This window comes from Macaca fascicularis, chromosome 6, assembly GCF_037993035.2.
Source record: "Macaca fascicularis isolate 582-1 chromosome 6, T2T-MFA8v1.1".
NCBI classification, from domain to species: Eukaryota; Metazoa; Chordata; class Mammalia; order Primates; family Cercopithecidae; genus Macaca; species Macaca fascicularis.
This window is the reverse complement of record NC_088380.1, coordinates 38,453,719-38,478,984: the sequence shown is the minus strand read 5'-3', so window position 1 is coordinate 38,478,984 and position 25,266 is coordinate 38,453,719. Positions and strand designations below refer to the sequence as shown.

General features: G+C 40.8%; 1 long non-coding RNA gene across 1 annotated transcript in view; it reads right to left on the bottom strand.

The window, feature by feature from the left end:
- Positions 1 to 3,159: 3,159 nt before the first annotated feature.
- LOC102129976 (uncharacterized) overlaps positions 3,160 to 25,266 on the bottom strand; it is a 135,761-nt gene continuing 113,654 nt past the window's right edge. The window contains exon 4 of the long non-coding RNA XR_006698682.3: positions 3,160 to 4,701. This is a non-coding gene — a long non-coding RNA (uncharacterized lncRNA). The remainder of the gene's footprint in view (positions 4,702 to 25,266) is intronic.

The following is a 25,266-nucleotide window of genomic DNA, read 5'->3' as shown; positions in this document are numbered from 1 at the left end:
CTGTACATTGGTGCTTAATAACCTGTGGTTGTAAAATCACCTATAGGTGCCATATCTGACACAGGATGTATCAGCATGGAAGCATTAAAGTCAGAGGTTTAGGTTTCCTTAACAAGCTATTTTTATCTTATTTTATAATTCTTTATATTTATAATTCAGCAATTTGTGCAAGGGTAACAGTCTAACAATTTATTAACCACATGGACCCCTACAAATAAAGATAATGGGTGCTGTCCCATATGCTCTACCAGTGCGCACTAGATGAAAGTCAGTCCTAATCGTGAATGTCCTGACAATTATACTTCTTGCATACAGATAGGGATATGGTCTAATGAATTAATCCTTGCTGATCAGGATAACCTGACAGGCCAACTAGGTTGAAACAATTCAGTTGGATTATACAATGGTGAGAATGCTGATAAAAATAAAAAATGTTACATTGTACTTTAGTAACTCTATTTCTTTGGACTCTTTTTGTTATTGAATAAATACATTTGCTAATGGCTTCTTGGTGCAACTTTGCCCTGTAATTGTGAAATGCTCATTGATGGATAGATAGATAGATAGATAGATAGATAGATAGATAGATAGATAGATAAATTCAGGTTAATAGAGGTGGGTCTACCTAGCAGGTTGGCTGAATTATCTGGTTTCCCATCATTACTGCAGCCAGCAGCAACCCTTAGCTTTTGCAATATCTTCCACATCTCACTCTTCAATTAGAATCTATCATATAAAGCATGGCTTCATAAAAATCCCTGCCAGAACTTCTACTCAAACATAGTCAAAATAGCTGGGGAAGTGAATTCCAAAAGTCTGGACCTGATGTCAAGAATCTTGAAAGTACAAAAGGAGAACTAAGCATTGTTGGCAGAAATACACATGTCATTGAAACTGCCATAATGGGAAACTACCTAGAGAAATAATAATCCCCAAGGGAATTAGGTCTCATCTGTCACATTATGGTTTCATAAATCAACTCAGACAACATAAGTAGGAATCTGATGAGTCATTTAGAAAGTTAAGAACAAAGGGGAACATTTAGACAACGGTTGGTGCCAATTCAGGGAATACCAGGGGCTACAGACACAGTGGTTGGGAACCCAGTCTCCAGGAATGAGAAAAAGCTTGTCAGCACTTGGGAGAAATCTCTGCACTGGGCCAAATGCTGAGCATGGCAAACATTGCTGTTGGACTTCAGTATAACCCCTGCCCCCTCCAGAAACTCCTTGGGGGCCCTGGTGGCCTTATATTGTCTCTTGGATATCCAAGACAGGGAGGTGCCTTGTGTGAACCTAAACTTCTCTGACCATGCTATTTTTCCTGAAATGTTTTATCTCTTCTTCTCTAAGTCACTGCAAATAATTAGTAGATATATAACTGCCCTTACCACTGCCAAGGTCTATTATTACGTCCTCCCATTCAATTTATTTGCCCATCAAAACCAGACAATTTCCCTAATAACAACTCTTTTTCTAATACCTTCGAAGGATCCTCTCTGTATCTGTAACAAATTCCGAACTCCTTAACCTGGCATCAAGCGCCTCTAAGAGTTGTTTCTCATCTTATCAACCATGGATTGCCATCATTTTGCTCCAAGTAAAGGCAATCTTTCTGTTTCCCCTACATGCTTCCTGTGCTTCTCCACATCCCTATGGAACCCTTTAGCCTTGATTGTCTTTTTCTGTATCTGCATTTTAGAGTCGTTCACAGCCCACTCTAACACCACCTTCTTCACCATTCTCCCTTCTTCCTCTACATCATTCAGAAGTTATAGTTCCTACCTTTGAACTCCAAGGTCAGCCACATCTCGATGATATCACTTTCTACTATAGTCCTTGTGCATGTAGTTCACTCAAATTGATAGGTTGTCAGAATAGAGGGCTATCTGTGAGGTATTCCTGCATCTCCCACCTAGCAGGGTGCCTTGCTCTTAGGCGCTTAAAAAGGAGTTGCTGAAGAAAATATCCTAAGGTGTTTATTTACTATGCTATCCCACTCTAAAATTATAAACATGCATTTTAATAGGTATTTTAATTCCAGATAAAATAACCCAAAGTCATAATGTGGGACTTTTCAGAAGATGCATTCGTGAGGTATTTTGGGGAAGGTGAGAATGTTCCTCCATCAATCATACCTTATGGCCATCGTGTCTTCACTTACAAGCAACAGCCACCCTTGCAAAAAGTCACTTCATGACCCCTCAACACACTTCTCACCATCGTAGAAGCTGGCTCCTGGAAAGGTAGCGGAAGCAGACACTGTTGGCTTATTGACCACCAGGCATTTCTCTCTTCCTTTACTTTTTGTTCGGGTCTTCACCCCTCCTTTACATGACTCAAAGAGCAAATCTTCATTAATCTTAAGTAGCTGTTTCATTTCTCATGTCAGTGATTGGTTCAGAAAGAAGCCTGTTTGGGGGGTTCTAAGAAGATATCCTTACTTATTAAAAAAGATATACAGAAAAGGCAGTCTCTCTTCTGCTGGACATCCTCTAGATGTCCTATAGATCATGTAAAGTCCAGATTGTCTGTTCTATAGATGTCAACTACTGTAAAACTATCAAATCTTGTAACTTTAGATTTTACTAATTTTATGTTTTCTGTAAGACTGTGGCTGAACTGAATTTCATCTTTTTTCCAACTTTTATTTTAGATTTGGTGTATATGTGAAGATTTGTTACAAGGGTATATTGTGTGACGCTGGGTTTTGGAGTACAATTGAACCCATCACCCAGGTAATGAGCTTACCGAGAGTAAATTTCCCAATAGGAAGTTTTTCAAACCTTGTCCCCTCCTGCCCCCTCCTGTAGTCCCCAGTGTCTGTTTTTCCCGTCTTTGGGTCAATGTGTGCCCAGTGTTTAGCTCCCACTTATAAGTGAGAATAAGCAGTATTTGGTTTTCTGTTTCTGTGTTATAAATTCATCTTTGATTAAAAGAATCTTGTAAAACCAATTCACAGTGTAAATCGCATTTTAGGAAGCATTGTTAAAAAGAGGTACTAAGTAGGATGATGAATAAATTGATAGATGAATGAAATTATATTTTGTTCATTCATTAATTTAACTATTAATTGATGAGCCTTTTTCAGCTATGATTACAAAGTCCGATCTGTCATCCTGGAGGAATTGTGAAGAATCACAAAGAGTAAATTATGTCAAAATAACTTGTTGATTTTAATATGCCTTCTCCCAGAATGATGGATGACTGAATAATGCTAAACACAATGAACCTTAATTTTATCAAGGTTTTTGATACATCTTTTAGTGTGACATTTCTTTCAATAATACTTTTTGTACAAAACAGTTTATAATTCAGTTTTCATTAATTAACAACAAGAACAGTCTCAATCCATGACTGAGATTGGATTTCTTCTCAATAAGTCAAAATTCATGAGAAGTAAACGTACCTTTTTGGGTAAGTACAGTATAAATAACTAGACAATGTGACAATAATTGATTCTTATTTCTTAAAGGACTAGAAGGGGACAAAGGAGGTAAAAATGTAACTGATGAGTTTTATATGAATCATTAGATTTGGTCCATATGTCACAGTAGTTCCCTTCCTCTTCCCAGAAATCTCTTGGTATTAATTTGGATGTTATAAAGCAGCTGAGCTTTGGAAAGTCTGTAAGTCGTGAGAGTCAGCGAATGCACAACACAGTAATCATCACATGAGTGCAGCCTATCACAGAGTAGCACTCCTGAAAATATCAAACAGAGGGAGGGAGGGAAAGAGTCATGCTGGTGGGTTCGCCCCTTGGACATCCTTACTGATGGGCAACTATCTAGTTTTAAAAATCTGGGCTCCACCAACTGGCATCGGTTGGTCAGGAGTGATTTCTTCCAATGCTGCTTCCATGATGTAAGCAAACAGACACCACGTTTGTTCCACTGTACCCCCACGCCCTGAAACTCACAAATGCCTTCTTGATGGGCTGGCTCCTGGAACGTACAACCCCCACAGCTGATTTCCTTTCTGGCAAGATGCCTCCTGGTAAACATCACTGGGTGAGCAAGAGGATGTGTGGGTCCAGAGCGCTGATATAGGGCTGTGATTCTGATTATGCCTTTGGTCATTGGTCATCATTGTCTTCAAACTGCATATTATGAACACCAATTGTATTGGGGACTGTTAGGCATGGAGGGGAAGGCTTGTTATTTTCTATTCAGGGAACCGTTATTAGAGTTTACCATCTTCAGACTTCTATTGCTATATCTTGGGAATGAAGGGAAGACAGGATGTGGACTGGAATCTTCTGTGCCCGGAAAATAATAAGAAACTTGATTGTGGCTCAGCTGTATCATCACTCCTGCTCTCTTGGCTCTTGTTTACAGAACTCAAATCGGAAGATAGGCATATTCCTTATCTTAGGGCAGTTTTCTCAGATGCAGATTCTGAAATGAAGGAGGGAAGTAGAGGAAGATGGATGATGAGCAGGGAAGGGGAAAAAGTCAAGCAGGGGACTGTGGTTTATGAGAAATTTCAGAAAGGGGATGTAGGCCTGATCCTGCAGGAGAACTCCGGAGTCTGAATCATGTCTCTGAGTTTTTCCCAAAGGAGGCAATGAATCCAGGCTTTCCCTCTCCTTTGCCAGTCATTGGCTAAGGGCTGTGCAGGGAGGATGTAACCCCTTAGGCACTTCTGGTTTTCAGGCTTGCAGACAAAGGGGCAGTCATCTGAGAGAGTCACAAGGGTGAACCTAGAAAAAAAAAATCACACAGAAGCTAGAGGAAAGGCACACCAACATGGCAAAATGGATCTGAGGGGATGTGAGAAGAGCAGAGAAGTGGCCACTACGCTACTGGTCAGAGATGCCCATCCTTTAGCCAAAGGTTGTTCTATATAGCTGTCAATGCCTGTCTCAGGAACCTTTCAGATTATGGTTTTGTGAGAGTCACGCTAAAACCTAAATACAATAGGATTAGTACATACATAGTGCAAATTATAGTCTGTACTTGAAAACTGATGGCCAAAATATTTTAAGGAATCTTGAAAACCATTAGAATTATTGGTATTTGATTTTGTCATTTTCTCTGCATCCTTGACCCACCAAAGCAGTCTCCTTCACTTGTTTTAGCTTGGCCAATCCTTTATATGCATAAATATATCCTCCTCCAGAAAGGCCTTCCTAATACAGTGAGATGGTAGCACTATTACCCAAACTTCTACCATTTAATGAACACTCATGTTATTCATTTTTATATAAATATTAATTTTCCAAACAGACTGCATGATCCTTGAAGACAGGGATTTTGCCTCATCCTTCTTCTTACCCCTCCTCCTCCAGCATCCACCAGGGTGCCCTACAGTCATAGCATGTGAATGAACACTTAATGATTGGCAAGTAGTCAAAGTGAATGTCCAACTAGTGCTTTGTGATCATCTTCATTTTCTTATACTGCTTATGAAAACTGTTGATAAGATACTAATCAAAAACATATTTCATTGAAAAGAGACCATTTTCAATATATGTTATCCATTCTGTTCAATTTCAGGGACCTTGATGTTACTCAAATTTAGACAAGAATGACCAGCCCATTTGAAGATAGCTATAGATACGGATATGGATATAGATATATACACATATACATATGCACCAGACAGGTAAGAGGTGGTGCATTAGAAAGAACACGGGACTGGAATTTGGGAGATGCCAATCTCATGTCAGCACTGCTCCCATCTCCTCATGAGGCCTTCCTTAGCCATTTCATACTTTTGTGCTTCAGCTGAAGGAAATATACTGCATGATCTCTAAAGTCTCTTCAACCCCAAAAGTTCTACTAGTTGTGTTTCTTTATTAATGAAGGAGTGCAATCCAAGAAGACAAATATAACCCTTGCTTCAACTTTTGCTTCCTCACTGTGCTCAATCAACATGTATTCACAATGATGTTATGCCACATGTCCAATCTTGAAGTTGACTTATGCTCCACCCAGAGGGAGGAAATATGTGAATGGATTATTAAGGTATAAGAGAAGGAGCTAACAACAGAAGACATTGTGGAAAGTTATCTATTCATTCATCAAGCATGTGTTTAGGACCTACGACATGAGAAATTGGGTTAGGTCCAGGAGATCTGAAAGAGGCACAGTCCTTCTTTTTATGGAACTCCTAGATTGATACTTAGGGCTTTCAGTCAATCGGGAGAAAATAGTGGAGGTGATTTTGCTTTTCATTGAGGTAAACCCTACCAAAAATATTTCATTATTATTAGCTCTTCTTCCATTCATATTTTGTGTATCTGATTTTCCTTCCTTCTTTCTTTCTTTCTTTCTTTTTTTTTTGAGATGGAGTCTCGCTTCTTCTCTCAGGCTGGAATGCAATGGCCCGATCTCGGCTCACTGCAACCTCTGCCTCCTAGGTTCAAGCAGTTCTCCTGCCTCAGCCTCCCAAGTAGCTGGGATTATAGGCATGTGCTAGCACTCCTGGCTAATTTTTGTATTTTTAGTAGAGACGGGGTTTCACCATGTTGGCCAGGCTGGTCTCAAACTCCTGACCTCAAGTGATCTGCCCGCCTTGGCCTCCCAAAGAGCTGGGATTACAGGTGTGAGCCACCACACCCGGCTGACTTTCCTTCTTTCTAATATTCTAAAAAGTACTGAATTCTGATCCAGCATCCCTGGTTTCTAGTTTCAGTTCAGCTTCAAACTGTGTGATCTTAGGCAACAAGGCCAAGCCCCAAAGCTTAGTTACCACCTCTCTTCAAAGAGTGCCGAACACTTGTTCCTCATGCCTCAAGCAATTTTTATCAGGACATAAAGGTATTCAGCACAACAAAAAAAGTGTATAAGAACTATATTATATAAGATGATTTTATTAACTAGTCAACAGTGATGCCATTCACCCATTTGAAGTTGCTGCTTCTCCCTCAAAGGAAAAAATATGAATTAAAAAAATTTTTTATATAGTAATTTATTTTGCAAGTTGCATTTTTCTTTTAGTATAGAGGTTTATTTTCTGCATTTTGAAGAACAGTCTAGTTGCTCATCAAATTGCTGTACAACTTTATATATTATATTATTTCATTTCCTTATTCCAACTCAGAAACTATGGAGATCTATTTCTGTGGAATAAGGAGGGAGGATATGCTAAGTTTATTTAATAAAGACTCATGAAAAGTTATCCAAAAAATTTTCCCTTCTAGGTCACAAAAGTATGATCTCCTGCAAATAGTTGAATCTAAAAGACCCATCAGATGGCCAGAGAGTCCCTGAAAATGCTACTAAATCAACCCTTACTCTAAAAATCAAGAAAAGAAAGAAGACTTGAAGATGCTAGGATTTGACAATTCTGACATTTGGAAAATCAAGTCAGCAAAGAAAGCTGCTGTCAAAGAATGTGAGCAAGGCCATTTACAGTGTAACCATACCTACTCATTCAGCTCTGTACCCTTTCACTGTCTCTTTCAACATTCACTGAGCATCAAGTATGTGAAAGTGCTGCACTTGGTACTGAGCAGAACACCAGGCTCTCACTGAATGCTCCCATCGCTGGTGAACTGGTCTATTAGCAAAATCGCAGAGCAGTGGAAAATATTAAAGCAAGATAACACTGAATTGAACAAAGCCACATTTGAAAGGCAACCTTTTAATATCAGGTTGAACAGCTCTTCCTATTTGCCCATCTGCTAACCTTTAAAAGATTCCTCTCATTGCTGATACGGCCAGTTGCCCCATGAGCACCCAGCCTGCCTTCAATAGTGCACAAAGGCCATCTTTGTTTTCCTCCCAGTGAACTCAGAGACCAACCCAGGGAACAGTGAAACACCCAGGATGGAAATGAGGTGTCTCCGTGACAGCAGACTCCTTCTTTTGCCCCCATTTATCGAGATCAACATGCCTGAGTCACCAGTAGATGAAACCAATGATTGTTTTACTCGGCCTTCCCCAGAGTCACCCCCTGAGTCAGTGGGTAAACTGGGGTAAGAACCCAGCCTTGTCCTATGAGCCTGAGCGGGTCTACTATATTTATCCAGGGTCTCATGATTCTTAGTGCTTTTGCTCTGCCCTCTAATTTGCACTGTGCCTGCTATAATATCTAAACGGGAAGTTGCCAGCTAGAATGGTCATTATCCGAGAAATCTATTTAAACATGTTTATAAGGTCAAATGAAGTGGGTGGTGGATAAGCTAGACAGAAAACAACAAAAGCTTTGGCTCAGCATAGCTAGTGAGGCTAAAGCTCAAGAGAGAACAGTTTTCATGTCGAATTTGCGCATGGTAGAAAAAGGTAGTCTAAGCATAATTATATATAAATGCAGGAATGAGCAGTCAAAATATTAAAACAACCAAATGATTTCTATTTAAGAAGCTGGACAATGGAATTGACTTATGGTAAGTCAAGGGAATGTCAGTTTGAGACAGCATGCCAGTAGAGCAGAGCCCAAGATCAAATTTTGGAAATGCACCTAGTATATCCCAACCAGAGGGAAGAGCTGGGATGATCAAGAAAGATGCCCAGAATCAACCAAAAATGACCTGGGGGAGACTTCACAATGGAATAGTGAATACTATTGAACAAGAGGGAAATAAGGAAATGAGCAAAAAAAAAAAAAAAAAAAAAAAAAAAAAAAAAACAAAAAAAACCCTGGTATCTCTGGGAGCCCAAGCTTGGATTCTTGTATATTTAAGACTTTGAAGAACAGCTCTCTGTACCAAAGAAATCCACATCTTAGAGTTAGGAGTCAACCATTTCATTATGTGACTGACCTCCAGGCTCTGCCAAGCCATTCTTCAACATCAAAGAGGAGGGAAGAGGGGAAAAGAAACTATTGTCATATGTCACTTAATGGTAGGGATACATTCCTTCTGAAATGCATCATTTGGCGACTTTGCACTTGTGTGAACATCATCGTGTACTTACACAAACCTAGATGGTATAGCCTACTATACACCTAGGATATAAGGTATAGCCTATTGCTCCGACACTACAAACCTGTACAGCATGTTACTGTACTCAATATTGTAGGCAATTATAGCACAATGGTAAATTTTTGAATCTAAACATAGAAAAGGTACAGTAAAAATACAATATAAAACATTAAAAAGGGTACCCTTGTGTAGGGCACTTACCATGATTGGAGCTTGCAGGCCTGGAGGATGTTCTGGGTGAGTCAGTGAGTGAGTGGTGAGTGAATGTGAAGGTCTAGGACACTACTGTATACAACTATAGACTTTATAAACACTGGACACTTAGGCTACACTACATTTATTTAAAATTTTTTTCTTTCTTCAATAATAAATTATCCTTAGCTTGCTGAAACTTTTTTACTTTATAAACTTTTTAATTTTTTTAACTTTTTGACTCTTTCATAATAACATTTAGCTTAAAACACTAATACATTGTACAGTTGTACAAAAAATATTTTCTTTCTTTGTATCTTTATAAGCTTTTTTCTATTAATTTTTTTCACTTTTTAAACTTTTTTGTTAAAAACTAAGACATAAATGCAAACATTAGCCTAGGCCTACACAGTATCAGGATCATCAATATCACTGTCTTCCACCTCCACATCTTGTCCCACTGGAAGGTCTTCAGAGGTAATAACACGCATGAAGCTGTCGTCTCCTATGATAACAATGCCTTCTTCTGGAATCCCTCCTAAAAGACCTTCCTGAGGCTGGTTTTTTTTTTTAATAAGTAAAAGGAGTACTCTAAAATAGTGATGAAAAGTATGTATAAGTCAGTAACGTTGGTTTTTTTTTATCAATTTTAAGTATTATGTACATGCACAATGCATAATAGTTGCGCTAGACTTTCTTTTCCTATTTTTTTTTTTTTTTTCCTTTTTGAGACAGAGTTTTGCTCTGTCACCCAGGCTGGAGTGCAGTGGCACAGTTGTGGCTCATTGTAGCCTCAAACTTCTGAGCTCAAGTGTTCCTCCCACATCAGTCCCCTGAGTAGCTGGGATTACAGGCACATGCCACTGCTCCCTACTGGTTTTTTTTTATATGGGACCACCGTCCTATATGCGGACCATCATTGGCCAAAACATCATTATGCAGTGTGTGACTGTATCTCCTTATTCCTGTTTCTGAGAAACAGGGATATGAGTCGGCGAGGCTTTTGGTGGCAAAGAGAAGTGTAGCATCTGAGAATGCTTCCCACATATTCTGCATGAGCTTGGATGCTAGTTTACAAAGATCGAGCAATTAAATAGATTCTATGCCACAGAAAGAAATCTGGTATGGCTACTGTTGGAAAATTTGATACATGTGTGCATAGAGTCATTAAATCATAGAGAATAGTTAGTGTTTCTTATTTTATTATGAATTAAATTAATTTAATGACCTCCTTTCCAAATAAAATTTACTTAGAAATGTTATTTCTTCCTAGAACTTGATTTGGTATGGTTTGGGATAGACCTACATACTGTTTGCCCCTGTATCTCTTCTATTCTAGTGCAAAAGTAAGCTCTTTTTGTTCCTTTCTTTCTGGCCCTACCATCTAGTGAGAAAGTCACTGACATAAGAAAGAAAAGGAGCAAAGGAAGAGTGGGGAGTGCTGGGAAAGGAGTCAGGGAAAATGGGGGCAAGTGGAAAGAAGGAAGGAAGGGAGAGGTTACAGAATGGTCAGAGAGCGAGGCAGGGCGAAGATGGATGAAAGCAGTCATGATATGTTGAAGCAATGGATCTTCCTAGAGTGGTGCTGATCAATACAGCAGCCACCAGCCACGTGTGGCTAGTGAACACTTGAAATGTAGCTGGTCTAAACTACAGTGTGCTGTGAGTACAAAATATACAGCAGATTTTGAAGATTTTGTACTACAAAAATTTACAAAGGATCTCAACATTTTATATGGATTACATGTTAAAATAATATTTTGGCTATATAGGATTAAATAACTACATTTTTAAAATTTATTTCACCTGTATCTTTTTAAGTTCTTAATAGGGCTACTAGAAAAATGAAGATGAGCCATGTGGCTCACATTATCTTTCTATTACACAGATACTCTTCTTGATCTTGATGAGAAATGATAGGATTGCATCCCCTTCTTTCCATCATGTCTACCACACACAACCCCAGAGGTCTCAGCCCAAAAGTCAAGTTCTAATATAATTATAAGCACTTCAATAGCAATGGCAATGCCTGGCATCTGTTTTCTGAGGCATGCAGCATATATAGCAGCTTCTAGTCCTCGGGATCAAGGGGGACATGTAGGGACGTCAGGAAAGGCAGTGCTCAGACACTGCCATGGGCATTTCTGATGGAGGGCATGGTCCCTCCCATCTCTCCACCCCTGCCCTAGGAGCTCTTGGCACCTTGGGAGAGTTTTCCTCCACACAGCCCCTTGTCACAGCATTCTCCTCTCCAGCCTCCAGCTACCCTTTTAAGAAATGACCTTTTGGGTTTTTTCCCCCCAATCATAGGTACTTTGAGGCTAGTTTTCGGTTAATCATGAACTTATTTTACAATTCAGAGAACACAGTACAGTACATCAGAGGAACATGGGCCCAGCCTAGAGTAGGTTTAGGTAACTATGAACCTTTGGTGATTTCACAGCAAAGCTCAGGATAATGGGAGGCTCTAGGCAGAAAGGAAAAAGAGAAAGAGGAAAGAGAAATGTAGAGCAGATGCAACTCAAAGACTTTTGGAAGGAGGTGGGCAACTTTCAACTCATTACTAAGATTTATGGAGTATGTCCTCCCTCTTGAATGTCCCTATATGCCACAAACGGAGGCTGTCCCTCGTGGTGCAGCTACCACAGATTCATCTTCCCTGTTTTTAGGGTGCCCAGACTCACAGCAGAACTCAAATAGATTTGGAATGTGAATATGAATATTGGAATGGAAGTTCTTCACGGCTACTGAAGAAGTGGCGCACATCATATTCCTCACCCAGGACGGGGCAGGAGCCCCATGTTGGTCTGGAAGAACTACTTATCAGCCAGAATGCCCATCCTTTGCACTGGGCACCTTCTACCCATATGGTGCCTCCCATGTGGAAGCACTGAAGGCTTGGTTTAAAAAAAAAAAACACCTCATCTCATCCCAAAGTACAGCCAACTCACCCAAGAGTTCAGATGAGTCAACGATTTATGTTGCAACTTAACCATTTCCACTGCAACACGGATAATTCCATATCTGAGCTTAACTTTAGCCAGGCTATATTGCCTCCTGGGGTGGCTGGGCCAAATAGAGGAGGACGTCTCTAGATTGCTTAGCTTGCATATCAAGGACATACTCCCCTTTGAGCCCTTTGCTATCTGTAAGAATTGGTTATCCCAGAGATATGCAGTCTCTCCCCAGGCAGAAAGTGTTTTTAAGATGTAAAAAACATCATAATATATAGAAAATAATATATAAAATGTAGATATATACACACTCACACACAGTACGCTGGTGCACAGCGGGGCTTGACGGAAGCTTGGTCTACATGACTGGCCTGAATGCACGTATGCGTATGGAGGAATGATGAGTAGGGAAAGGAGGGAGTCTCCAAGTATTAGCAATTCCCATGTTGCTCTTTGGGAGAGAGTGGGAAACACCCAAACAGTGATGTTTAGCAGCTGTCTGCCCACTGGGCTCTTCTTTACTGCTATGGGAAAGGCTAACTTGAAAATAAACCTTTTGAGTTTGTTTGTTTGTTTCTAACATTGTTGACTGTTCCCTCAAAAATGTAGACCAGCTGAAAATATAAATAGATTTCAGCAGGTTTGAGATATATTCAGATGGATCCATCCATAGCAAGATGTTCATTTCCAGAGGTGTTGAAGACACTGTCCTTGTTTTCAGTTTGCCATGATACTGGGGCCAACCAGCTGGTCACCTGCCCCTCTTTCTCACAGACCTTAACTTTATTGGGAAGTTTAATGTGTCTCGCTAAAAGCCAGCACCTTCTGCAGATAGAGTTTGGAGCCACGAAGTGTGAGCAAAAGTTTTGTGGGTGGGCCTTCCAGGAGGGCAGATCTAGCAGGCTTGCATCATTTCCCTCTTTGCTCTTCCCAGATTTTCCCAGGTACCTTGGCCTTGGTATCTGCAAGCCACTGAGGCAAAACCATTAGCCATTGACCTCTGGACTTTTTGAAAGGTGAGAAAAATAAAAACCCTAATTTGCGTAATCCACTGTTTGGGGCTTTTGTTACTTGTAGCTGAATACATTTCCTGATACAGATCAGGGAGATTGTCCGTGCTTTTCATAAACATCTTTGCAGCCATGACTAGTGACAAAATACAGACTTATTTCTCTAGCAATTTGCGGGACCAAATGAAAATTTGACTCTGCATCTTAGAAAAAAAGCAATATAAACTACCTTTGTTTGTGATTTTCCTTCATGTCTTTAAAGTAACCCATTACACTCTTCTTATTTTGATTGTCACTTACATTGAATTTTATTTAACAGGAGTAACATTGCTCATGAAAATCACACAGTTTGTTTTTCTTTTCTTTTTTTGTTGAGACGGAGTCTCGCCCTGTTGCCCAGGCTGGAGTGTAGTGGTGCGACCTCGGCTTACTGCAACCTCCACCTCCTGAGTTCAAGTGATTCTCCTGCCTCAACCTCCCGAGTAGCTGGGACTACAGGTGCCCACCACCACGCCTGGCTAACTTTTTGTATTTTTAGTAGAGACAGGGTTTCGTCATGCTGCCCAGACTGGTTTTGCATTCCCAAGCTCCAATCTGCCCGCCTCGGCTCCCAAAGTATGGGGATTACATGCATGAGCCACCGCACTTGGCCAACAATTTCTTACATAAATCCAGGCATACGGAAAACTTTCGGATGTCCTATGGCTTTAGAAAATATAAAGTACCTATCCTTATAAAATCATATAAGCTATTTCAACATCAATTTGGGGTTCAAAATGGGCCACTGTAATGGGCTATTTCAGGAAATATCTCTTGCCAAATTAACTTTCAGAAAGTTTCTAAGCCAAAAGGCTGTGTAGTTAATGTGGGAACAACCAAGACCACCATTTATCCCATCAACCGGCTGGACTACTCAGCCTGGATGGTCAACTGAGGGCAATGAAACCCATCTGTGTTCTTTAAGGCCCCTGTCAATCAACCTCAGGTAGAGTCACTCCTTAATGAGAAGGTCTCCAATGGAGATCAACTTCTTCCCTCCTCCTGGGCAGTTGAGATCATTCTTACTGGCATGTTCACAAACAGTTTCAAGGTACTTCTGAAAACAATGTCTTGCAATTTAGAGAGGCATTAAATTCGTCTCCCCAGACACAGAACAAGAATTGATTCCAAGTCTAACTCTGAAATGAAGGAAAAGAATTTTAACCTTACATTTAGCCATCTACAGGGCATCTCCGCAATGGAAATGAATAAAGTTTCCACTAAATTTACCACATGTAGAAAAGTCAACCACTAGTTCTTTCTCTAAACTGTCTTCAAAGACCCAACACCACTTTTCCTCTCCTAATTGCTATTATGAGGCAATAAATCTCTCTTATATGGAAATAATACAAATTAACTGCATGGCATATGTAGGCCACGTGTTCTAGCAAATCCATAAAAAATGTTTCATTTATGTTTTGATGAAAGGCACAACAGTCTTCCAAGGACACTAATCATTAATTCTGGAAACATAGGATTCATATGTGATTTAGCTCAGTGCTGAAATAGTTAGTAAATACCCATCTAAGAAACATTTATTCATTTAACAGCTGTTTAGTGAGTAGCTACAATGCTAGAATTTGTGTCTTCCCTGGCTAGAGTGACATTTGTGTGTAATAATGTGAGTGATGTCCAAATGGCATTTAAAAAAATGTGTCATAGTTAAGGTTCCCTAAAACAAAATACTTAAGAAAAATCTTCTGCTACCGAGAAGGATATTTTATAACAAAAAAGAACAATCCATTCTTGTCCCTTTTACAATGTCTGTGAGATTTTCATTAAGGCTTGTTAAGCTGAAGATAACAAATACCCACCGCAACTAGCTTAAGCAAATGTGTGCATCTCAGGCCAGGAAGTTTAACTGGGCCTCTCAAAGAATTAGACCAGAAACTGTAAAGCTGTCAGAACCCATCAGTTTCCCCATCTCTCTGGGAGCTCACAGCTTCTTGCTTCTGCTTTCGCCTGCACATCTGTATCCTATTTTTTCTTTCCTGATTACGCTTCTCTGCTCCTCCAAGCCTATGACTACCAAAGGTCCAATTTTGCATTATAGTCTGGCTCAAAACTTCAGCAAGATCTGGCCAATATCTTAGATTCTTGATTCTGGATTCTGAGTCAAAAAGATTTGATTGGTTCAGCCCGGGCTGGATGTCCACCAGAGATCCTACCAGCTCTGACTCTGAGGGAGAAGTTACACTATAAAGATGGCACAGGAGCCCACCCTAAGGATGGGGAGAGGAGACATTCTCAGAGAGAGGATGGCGTGTGCAGGCACCTCCAAGTTTTTTCTTCACTTAAACTGAACAGAAAACATTTTTAGTTGTGAGCTTTAGTATAAAGAGAACAGTCTAGTCCTAAACCTCACTCAACTTTGCAGAAAATCTATCAGTGCAAATGCATTTATCTCTCCTAGTTGGAAGCAAAGTTGCAGTTCATTCTGAGTCCTGCTTGGTCCTCTAAGGCAAACTAGCATCAATGCGCATGACAGGAGTATCTGGCTTTTGCTTTTTAAGGATGTATCAGTCTTAGCTGCATTCAATTTAATTCCATGTGCTTTCTATCTGGAAGTCCCTTTGTGTATTTCTAAAGTTCTTCAGCCTGATTTCGCCTAAGACACACCACCCCACATAGTTACGGGTGCCTTTGACACAATTTAGATGATTACCTTGCCTTGGAAATCTGTTATTGCTACCATAATATCCTATAATCCTAGAAGCAGTGTCTCAATTCAAGTCAAAACCAAGCACATCTAAATCTTCCTATCTTCCCCTATTCAGGTCAGCAATCTACATCTATTTCCAGTTTTCCAGTACCATTTTTTGAAATCAACTCACTCCTTCTCTCAACACCTTTCCTGTAGCTGATTTAAGAAACTCTCATATTGGCAATGTAGCAACATGATTTCACTTGAAGACTTCTTCTTTCTCTTTAGGAAATCATTTCACCTTTACTTTGAAGGTAAAATCAAACTTTTACCCTCAATGCTCCAATTCTTACAAACTAATCTAATTTAAAAATTACTAAGCTGATGAATATTTAAAAGACATGTGGACACAGTTTATTAAATATAGCTTCCCTCCAAGACATGAAAAAAATGATTTAACTCTTCTATTCTCATCAGACAGTATTTTTCAGACTAGGTCAATATGTGCCCACTCTAAAGATGTGACTTCACTTAGGATTTCAGTTTTTCTGAGAGGAGATAATAACCTTCTCAGAATAAAATTGAGTTTGCATGTGTTTATTAAAAATACTATTTCCCTAGACAGTTTTTTCAAAACACACCCACAAAGATGATCTTATTTTATCCTTATAACACTTTTATGAATGAAGCAATACTAAGGGGAAAATGTTATCCATCCCATTTTAAAGATGAGCAAACCAAGGTCTGAAATAAATAACTCTGTAACTTGGTCACAGCCTTCCGAAGAAGCCTTGCCCTGATCTGTAGGATGAAGGCGTCAAACCATGAACTCCCTAACATTCCATTTAGCAATGATATTCCATTTTTAATTAATCAAATTAAAATAAAATGTTGTCAACAAAAGTCACAGTCTAGCAATAAGGCTGAGGCTAAGAAGTTGTTGGACTCTTCTTTCAGGTTCTTCGATGAGGAGTAGGGAAACATCACGAGATGGAACAAAAATAGGTTGTCACAACTCAAGAGTATGAAGTTGCGGAATTAGAGGTTCCATGTCTAAGGTTATGACAATACCCAGAGTGAATTATAGAAGACAGTGTAAATAACTCTAAAGGTGAAGCTCAACTTGCATTGGCAGAGTCTTAGCAACAAGCGGAATATTTGAAGCAGAACAAAACAAAACAAAAAAGTTTATCTTTCAAGCTGTAAAATGGTCATGTTGAAAAATTCCATCCATTTTCCAGCCAAGTGACCCAAATAAAGTTACAAATGCAGGTGGACAAGGAGCAATTTTTCAAAATGAAAAGGTTTTTATACAAGAAATGTAGTTTTAACAAAGATCCTCTTTGGATCATGGCTTGTTGCCTGTGCCAGATTTAGCTAACAAGTCTCTAAGCTCAGCATGGAACTGTTGAAACTTTGCCCTAAAGTGTATGCTTAAGCTACAGGGGGTGCTTACCCTCAGGGACACTGAGGTCCAAGCACTCAGGGACATTGAGACTCTCAGTTCAGGAAACTTGTCACCAGATAACTCACTCTCCTAGACCAGCTGTGAACTTGGCATTGCTTGGCAGGATGTTTAACCACCATTAAATAAAAACCTTGCACCAAGGTTTTACAGCCGCGCACAGGAGCGGCTCTACCTCAAATCAACACTTGCAATTCAAAGGATCTGTCTTTGTGATTTTTTTATTTTGGGCTTACAATTGTGATGACTATTTATTTTCTACCTATGGTGTCTTTTTTAAAAAGTAGCTTTACTTTATTTTACTTAATTTTATACATTATAAAATTTACTCATTTAAAGTATAATATAAAATTAAATGTTTTTTGGTATGGTCAGAGTTACACAACCATCACCATCATCTATTATTAGAACATTTTCATCACCCCCCAGAGAAATGTACCCATTAATAATCACTTTTCCATCCCCACCAAACACAGCCCTAAGCAACTACTAATCTACTTTCTGTCTCTATAGAATTGCTTATTCTGGACATTTCATAGAAATAGAACCATACAACATAAGGTTTTTTGTGATTGGCTTTTACAATTAGCATAATGTTTTCAAGGTTTATCCATCTTGTAGCATATATCAGTACTTCATTCCTTTTTACTGCCAAATAATATTCCATGGTACAGTATATCACATCTTGTTTATCCATTCATCACTTGGTGATCATTTGGGTTGTTTCTACTTTAGGGCTAGTATGAATAATGCTGCTATGAATATTCACATACAAGGCTTTGTGTGGACATACCTTTTCATCTATCTTGGGTAGACATCTCGGAGTAGAATTTCTGGGTTATATGGTAAATCTATGATTATCATTTTGAGGACCTGCAGGCTGTTTTCCATGGCATCCACACTGTTTTACAATCCCATTGGTGATATATGAAGGCTCCAATTTCTCCACATCCTCAAAAACACTTGTCACTGTCTGTATCACCCATGAGATGTTAATACAAGTGGCAGGTCTTGACCAGTTGCTTCTTCATCACAGTTTCAGTAGATCTGGAAGATGACCATTCATCTCTTTGACGTCCTCTCTTTGGGAGATTTTAAAGTGCCTGTTTTGTACACTCGAGGCAGATAACGCCAAACATACCTTGAAAAAATAGTCTGTCATTTTTGCATGATGTGATAATGTTTCATTTCATCCATGTAGCCAGGTTTTAACCACTTACTACCTTCTTGGTCTCCTCTCTAGAGTCCCAGGATTCACAGATCCAAGTGCAGAGATAATAGCAGATAGTTCAGCCAAAAGAATTTCAGACTTCTCCAAAATGGCAATTAACACAGAAACTCAGGATGTCATCACCACTTATTTTGATAATAATGCTACCTAGTAATTATTTATTTTTAACCAGGATGTAATCCAAAGACTATAAAAATGATGTCTATGAGCCACCTGCATCAGAATCACCTGAGTGAGGGAGTGGCTTTCTAATTATCGAGACACCCTGCCCACTTCAAAGCCACCGTATTGGAATGTCTAGGAATGGAATAAAGGAGTATGCATGTATAATGAGGGACAAGGTGAGTGTGGTGTGTTGTGACACATAAGACTCTCTGCTGTCAAGCCTGGAGTATGTGTCTGAGCCTGGCCACCCTCTGGAGAAAAGAGTGGGCGAGCTCAGCGATATACGCCCCAGAGGTTGCTTGCATGCCTATCCCAGCAACGGCAGTAAGGGAGGCCAATTAGGGAAACAGCCTAGCAAGGAAGAAACAGTAATTTTGCAGAGAATAGGCAGCAGTTGTCTTACTCTCCTAGAAGCAAGAACCCTGAACTTCTTTGAAATGGGTCAGGGTATACACACCAGGCCTAGTTTAAGGTGTAAACCTGTTGTGCTCATTACACTGAGCTGAGCCCCTACAAGAGGACTTGAACTGTGGCTCTTTGGGTGAATGAAAATGAAAGATCCACCATGTAACAGTGGGGCCTGGGTGGTGAAGCCAAGGGGAGGACCGAGATGCTGGCTGATTCTACCTGGCAGGGTTGGGAAGAACCATGAGTGTCGTCCCCCCAGCTTGGCTCCTCTGGGGCCACGGAGGCAAAGGCAGGAACCGCAGTGCTGACCGTCTCTGACGTGGAACCCCAAGGGACAGTATTAGGTGGCTCCTCCTGGAGAGGGAACTCTGGGAAGGGCCACAGTTGGGGGCAGAAGCCAACTGGACAGCTGTTTCCAGGAGGGCAAAGTCTCCAAAGGCCAGAGCCAACAGTGGTGGCAGTGGCAATAGAAGGATGGTTATTTCTCCTGTTGAAGAAGGAGCAAACTTCCTTTCTCTGAATCCCACGTAAGTGATCAAAATCCCATCCCAGCAGCTGCAGCCAAGGGTGGGTTCTGAGTCCCCAGAGGGAAGAGGAGCCAGCGAGGCAACTGTGAGCTAAAATCCCATAGATGGACGGCATTGTAGCTCAGAAGGGCAAATCCTCAAAGGCATCCTAAATGGACAGAGCCAAGAGTTGGAAGCCTGGATTTAAACAAAGGAAGCAAATCCCGGCGATGACTATGAGCCCTAAATGGTGTGCACCTCCTTCCATCGGCAGGCAGGCAAGGCCGCAGAGTAAGGGCTAAGAGTACAGCCAGGGTGGGGAGATTAAGCCTGGAGGTGCTTCTGGGGCTGGTCCCTGTCAGGGGCTTGCCTGGGAAGAGAGACACTCGGGACTGAGTTTTTGCCAGGCTTGGCATATTCTACCCAAGGTGTGAGTCTGAGCCTTTCCAGTTCTCTCTGGAAGGAGCTGAAAAAGACACCTGAGGGGCAGGAAAGGAGTTCTCAAACTATTAATCGCTGGGGTTGTGAATCATAGAAGAGCCGGCTTGGGTGACTGCCTGCCTTTTGAACTCTCCACTGGGGTTGTGGGTGTAAACCTAGCGAGTTTATTATTTGCAAGATTGTTGAACACTCAGTACATGCTGAACATGCACACTCAGATGCTCACCTATAAACACACACACCAGTAATCAGATACCACAAACCACATAGATTGCCAACGTTCCTCTAGAGAGGAGAGCTGATACCGATCCCTTTGAATCAGACCTGAGAGGATCATTTTTCAGCAAGAGACAAAGGGAGGAAGGCCACATTGTCTCAGCAACGCTGGTGAGGGTTCGGATACCAAAACTATCCGGGCTGGGAACCTCAAGCGATCAGGTTCCCTAACCAAACTCGAAGTATTTCCTGGTCTGAGCTGGCCCTAAAATGCCAGAAGTGCCCTGGAGCTCCTGGCATTTTGGTATTTCCAGCAATTAGTGGTGTTGAAAAATCCGTAGGGGGAAAAGCAAACCTAGGCAGTGATTTCATGAAAGAAATAACAAACAAATGCCTACGCAAGGGTGAGAAGGTAAGTCATATTTTTACTTCTCTTTCAGGAAAATGTTCAATTCTACGTTTTATCTGCTCCAGATTGCTTGCTGGTACGCAGGACAATGACGGGAAGACTGGCGTCCGTCGAGTCAAGCTGTGGATCTAACTTTTATCCTCTGTCAATTAGGTATTTCAAGTTTTCAGACAGACTTAAAGTCATTAGTTGGGAATCTTCATGCGAGCAGAGGCTTTCAAAGAGGCCTCTTCTGGTGCTGCTGAGAAGGCTGAGCGAGTCCACACTCAGGCGGTGACCAAGTGCTGATAACTGGAGAGGGGTGAATTTATGAAGTGAGCAGCTCATCAAAAACACAAGTCGCTCAGAATTCATCGAAGCAGGTGCGAAATGACCAGGTTTCAACAGCTGAGGTAGGATGATACTTTGTAATAAGAGAAGCCATTTCTGGGACAGGGTCGAGTGAGACCAAGATTAATCAGGGCAGGCTGCGATGAGGCCAGCGTGCCGGAGCTGGGTTAACCCACGCGGAGATGACAAGCTGGCAGCTCATCAGGGAATGCAGGCAGAGGGCAGCCATGGGAGGCCCACGCGGACCCCAAGGGCCTTGGGAGTGGCTAAAACAGAGCTGCACCCCAGCATCAGGAGGCAATGCGTGCAATGTGTAGCACACTGAAGGCTTTCATTTTATTCCATAAGTCAAATACTTACATATGATTAATTTATTAACATATTTATGTTTTCCATTGAAAACGCAGTTTTCAACATTTTGCAAACCAAAAATATCAGCAGACGTGGAGGAGACTTTACTAATGATTTGCTGCCTCTTTCTTTCAAATGCTTGAAAAGTCAGCAATGATCCTGTTTGTCTCCTGTTTCAAATTTTTGGTTTCCTTAAAAGGCATTCAGAGTGAAATGCAAACTTTTCCTTTTCTTCCTCTTCCTCTTCTTCTTCTTCTTTTAAGAAGTGCACCAACCTAACAAGGCAGGTGAGTTTTATTGATTGTACTTTTTGGAGTTGAGTTAGGAAAACAAAACACATTATTTTAGGGCACACGTTCTCGGACCAAGAGCCTGGCAAATAGGACAGCCTTTCCCAGGGTCTACCGACACCAGAGCAGCTCAGAAGTGTCTGCCTCTTTGAAAGAAGAGGTGCACGCATGCCACAGGCGGCCCCATGAGAAGGGCACTTGGCCAAGAAGTCCCCTTGCAGAGCCACACTCTAGAGAAACGACATCACTGAGCTGAGTGAATGTCAGTGCCAGCCTCCAGCACTGTTGAGATTGTTTGCGTTGTGTTTTTAATAAACAGAAAGGGTGTGAAATTCTATGGAGGAAAGAAAATGTTCCAGGTAAACTCAACTTGGGTGGTGTTCCTGAAGAACAGACATTCAAAGCAGTGTAAAACTAAACTATTGTTTTATTCTTTACGTTTTTCTTTGACTCTGCTTTGAGAGGTCAGAGTGTCAGACAACACCAGCTACATAATTTGCAGATCCCAGTGAAAAATGAAAATGTAAGTCTCCTTGTTCAAAAATTATTAAGACTTTTGGCCAGGCACAGTGGCTCACGCCTGTAATCCCAGTACTTTGGCCAAGGCAGGTGGCTCACCTGAGGTCAGGAGTTTGAGACCAGCCTGAACAACATTGCGAAACCCTGTCTCTACTAAAACTACACAAAAAAACTAGCCAGGTGTGGTGGCACATGCCTGGAATCCCTGCTACTCAGGAGGCTGAGGGAGGAGAATCACTTGAACCCAGGAGACGGAGGTTGCAGTGAGCTGAGATTGCACCATTGTACTCCAGCCTGGGCAACAAAAGCGAAACTCCGTCTCAAAAAAAATAAATAAATAAGACTTTTAACATGGCAACAACAGGGCATCTGCCAAGAGTAGGGCTCTTTGGAGCTTCACCTCCTGGCTTCAGGGATGCCTCTACCCTCAAATACAAAGCCTGAAGGCTACGAGGCCCCTACTTCTTCCTCCGACAAGGCAGTGCTGTGCAGGTAACTCGTTGAGCTCTGCCATCTTGCAGGAGGTTTCTCTCTTTAGCCTTTGCCAGACCAGTCAAGGAAACTGTGAGTTCTCAGCTGCAAAAGCAGCAATGCTAGGGCAGCTTACTGAGCAGAGGCCACAGAAAAGACCAGGTTTTTTAGATTTTTATTTCCTAAGAATAACATTTGTCATGGGATATTTTTCTGACTATAAAAATAATACATGTTTACTGAAGAAATGCAAAAAAAAAAAAAAGAGATCAGAAAGAAAACAAATCACCAATAATTCACATTTGTCATGGGATTTTTTTCTGACTATAAAAATAATACATGTTTATTGAAGAAACACACAAAAAAAAGCAGAAAGAAAACAAATCACCAATAGTTCCATCACATGGACATAGCTACTGGTCACATACTGTTACATATCTTCATTTTTTCTACTCATGTTTTATATATATGTGTATAAATATAAATTTTCCAAAATGGGATTATGCTGTATGATATTGTTTCCAAAACTTTTCAACTTAATATTTTAATATTTCTCTTTGTCATCAAATATTCTTTAATTGCCTCATTTTTAGGAGTCAGACAGTGGTCATATGTACATACATACAAATACGGAGAGAGAATGTATTTTTTGCAGTGTATTTAACATACATACATATGTAATTATATTAATATTCTAATATATACACATATATGTATATACACAGATGAAAATATATTTACAGTAGATTGTCTGAATTTGGTCGTTACTCACAAAAACACCATTGTCTATGTCTGGCCACACTGGTCAGTGTTTGCTCACTTGGCAGCATTTAAAAGTGAGGAGTTGACTTCACATGTACCCCTGAACCTAAAATAAAAGTTAAAAAAAAGGAGGAGTTGAACTGATTTTTTTTCAATCACAAACTAAAAAAAAAAAAAAAAGGTCAGGACATCTCTGTCCTCTGAAACAATTGGCACATTTTGTCCAATAATTAGTTCACTGAGTGCAATCCTGTTGGGTCTAAGAGGTAAATGGCATGTCTTGATTTTCTCAGGTGATGATTCGTTTGGAATTAACAAATGTTCACGGAGCGGATAACCAGCGATATTCCTGCTCTTCAAACTGAGCATGTCCTCATTCCGTCACAAAGGCGGGGGTGGCCAAGAGCCTCCAGATTAAAAAGAACAATACTAATAACACACCAGAATGTTTCAACACATGAAGGGGTGTTTCAACACATGAAGGGGTGTTTCAACGCATGAAGGGGTGTTTCAGAAGTGGCTTTTCATTTCAACATTCTTTCAACAGTTCCGTCAACTTCTTATAAAATTGATAGTAAATACTTTTTAAAGGGGTGTGTGTGTGTGTGTGTGCTGGTATTTTGGCGTGATTTGTTTTGTGTTATTGAAATATGCTACCCTGGAAAATGCTCAGCTATAAATGCCATTCCTTATAAATATGAGCTGGGCTGCTGATGCATGGCTTTGCAGTTCTTTTTGAACTGCAGTTTTGCTGCTTTCTACGGCCTTCTTGCCACAGAGCAAGTGTCTGGGAATAAGAAATGGAGAGGCAAAAGTTATGACGTTATAGTGGAAAGAATCGGCATTTCTCCCGGTAAGCAGGACTGTCTGACAGGGATCTACACTTCCCTCATGCCAGGGCCTGTGTGTGGTGCTGTCATGCAACTTCTCTCATTAACCCCCAGCAGCTCTTTCAAGTATGACTAGCTCAGCTATTAGGAGGAAATGGAGAATCAGACCACTCAAGCGTCTTGTCTAAAGTCACATCACCATTAGATCCCAAAACTGAAATGGGATCAGATCTTCTCATTCTCCAGGCAACATTGCTTTTCCAACTAATCTGCCCCGCCTCTTTGGAGGGACAGGAATAAGCACCTGCCCTGTCCTGTTTCTATGGAGTATTCTCAGGGCGGTTCTGGCACATGGCAGTATCTGGTAGCTTTCAAAATGACTTTTCAGTCTCCACACTTGACAGCATTACCTAGTGACTGGCTCATGTGTATTCCTTTAAAGATCATAACCTTAGTTAGACAACCCCAGAGGAACAAGCCAACATTTTCCTAGTGATCTTAACAGTGGCCTAAACTTTTGGATCTTCTCTAAGTGTTGAAAAAAGAAAAAGTGTGTTTGTACATGTGTGCGTGCACTCATGTGTTTGTGTGCGTACAACAGACATGAAGCAGTGGGGGGTAGGAGCTGGGATACAGAAGGAACAAGGACGTCTGGAACTTCACTCAGTAACAAAAGAAAGCTGAAGTGTGTCCACCCGGTGCTGTGGACCCTGCCTGACTTCCTTCCATGACTCTGTTGCCATGTGCATAACCACATTCATCCCACACCTTTTATTCCACACATATGCACCAATGCAAAAATCTCATGATTTTCTGCAGGACTATCATGGCTACTGTAAGGGGTCTAAAATGCTTTCTGGGTCAGATTATTTCTAGAGAACAAACTCCTGCTTCAATCAGGTCAGGAGAAGCTGCTAGGTCAGGTAGTGTCTGAGCACAACTCCTCTGGGGAAGGGGTTGCTCTCTGATCACCCTCCCTCCACTGCAATACACACACACCCAAATACACAATAGGGTTTCCGCCTTGCAGCCAGGTACATCATTTACTCAAAGAGGGAACCATTAGGAACTTATGAGACAAGCTGGGCCAAGGAAATGCTCATGTCACGTGGTCCCACTGCAGTGCTAGTGAGGAAAAGACCTGGAAAATGCGCCAAACGCC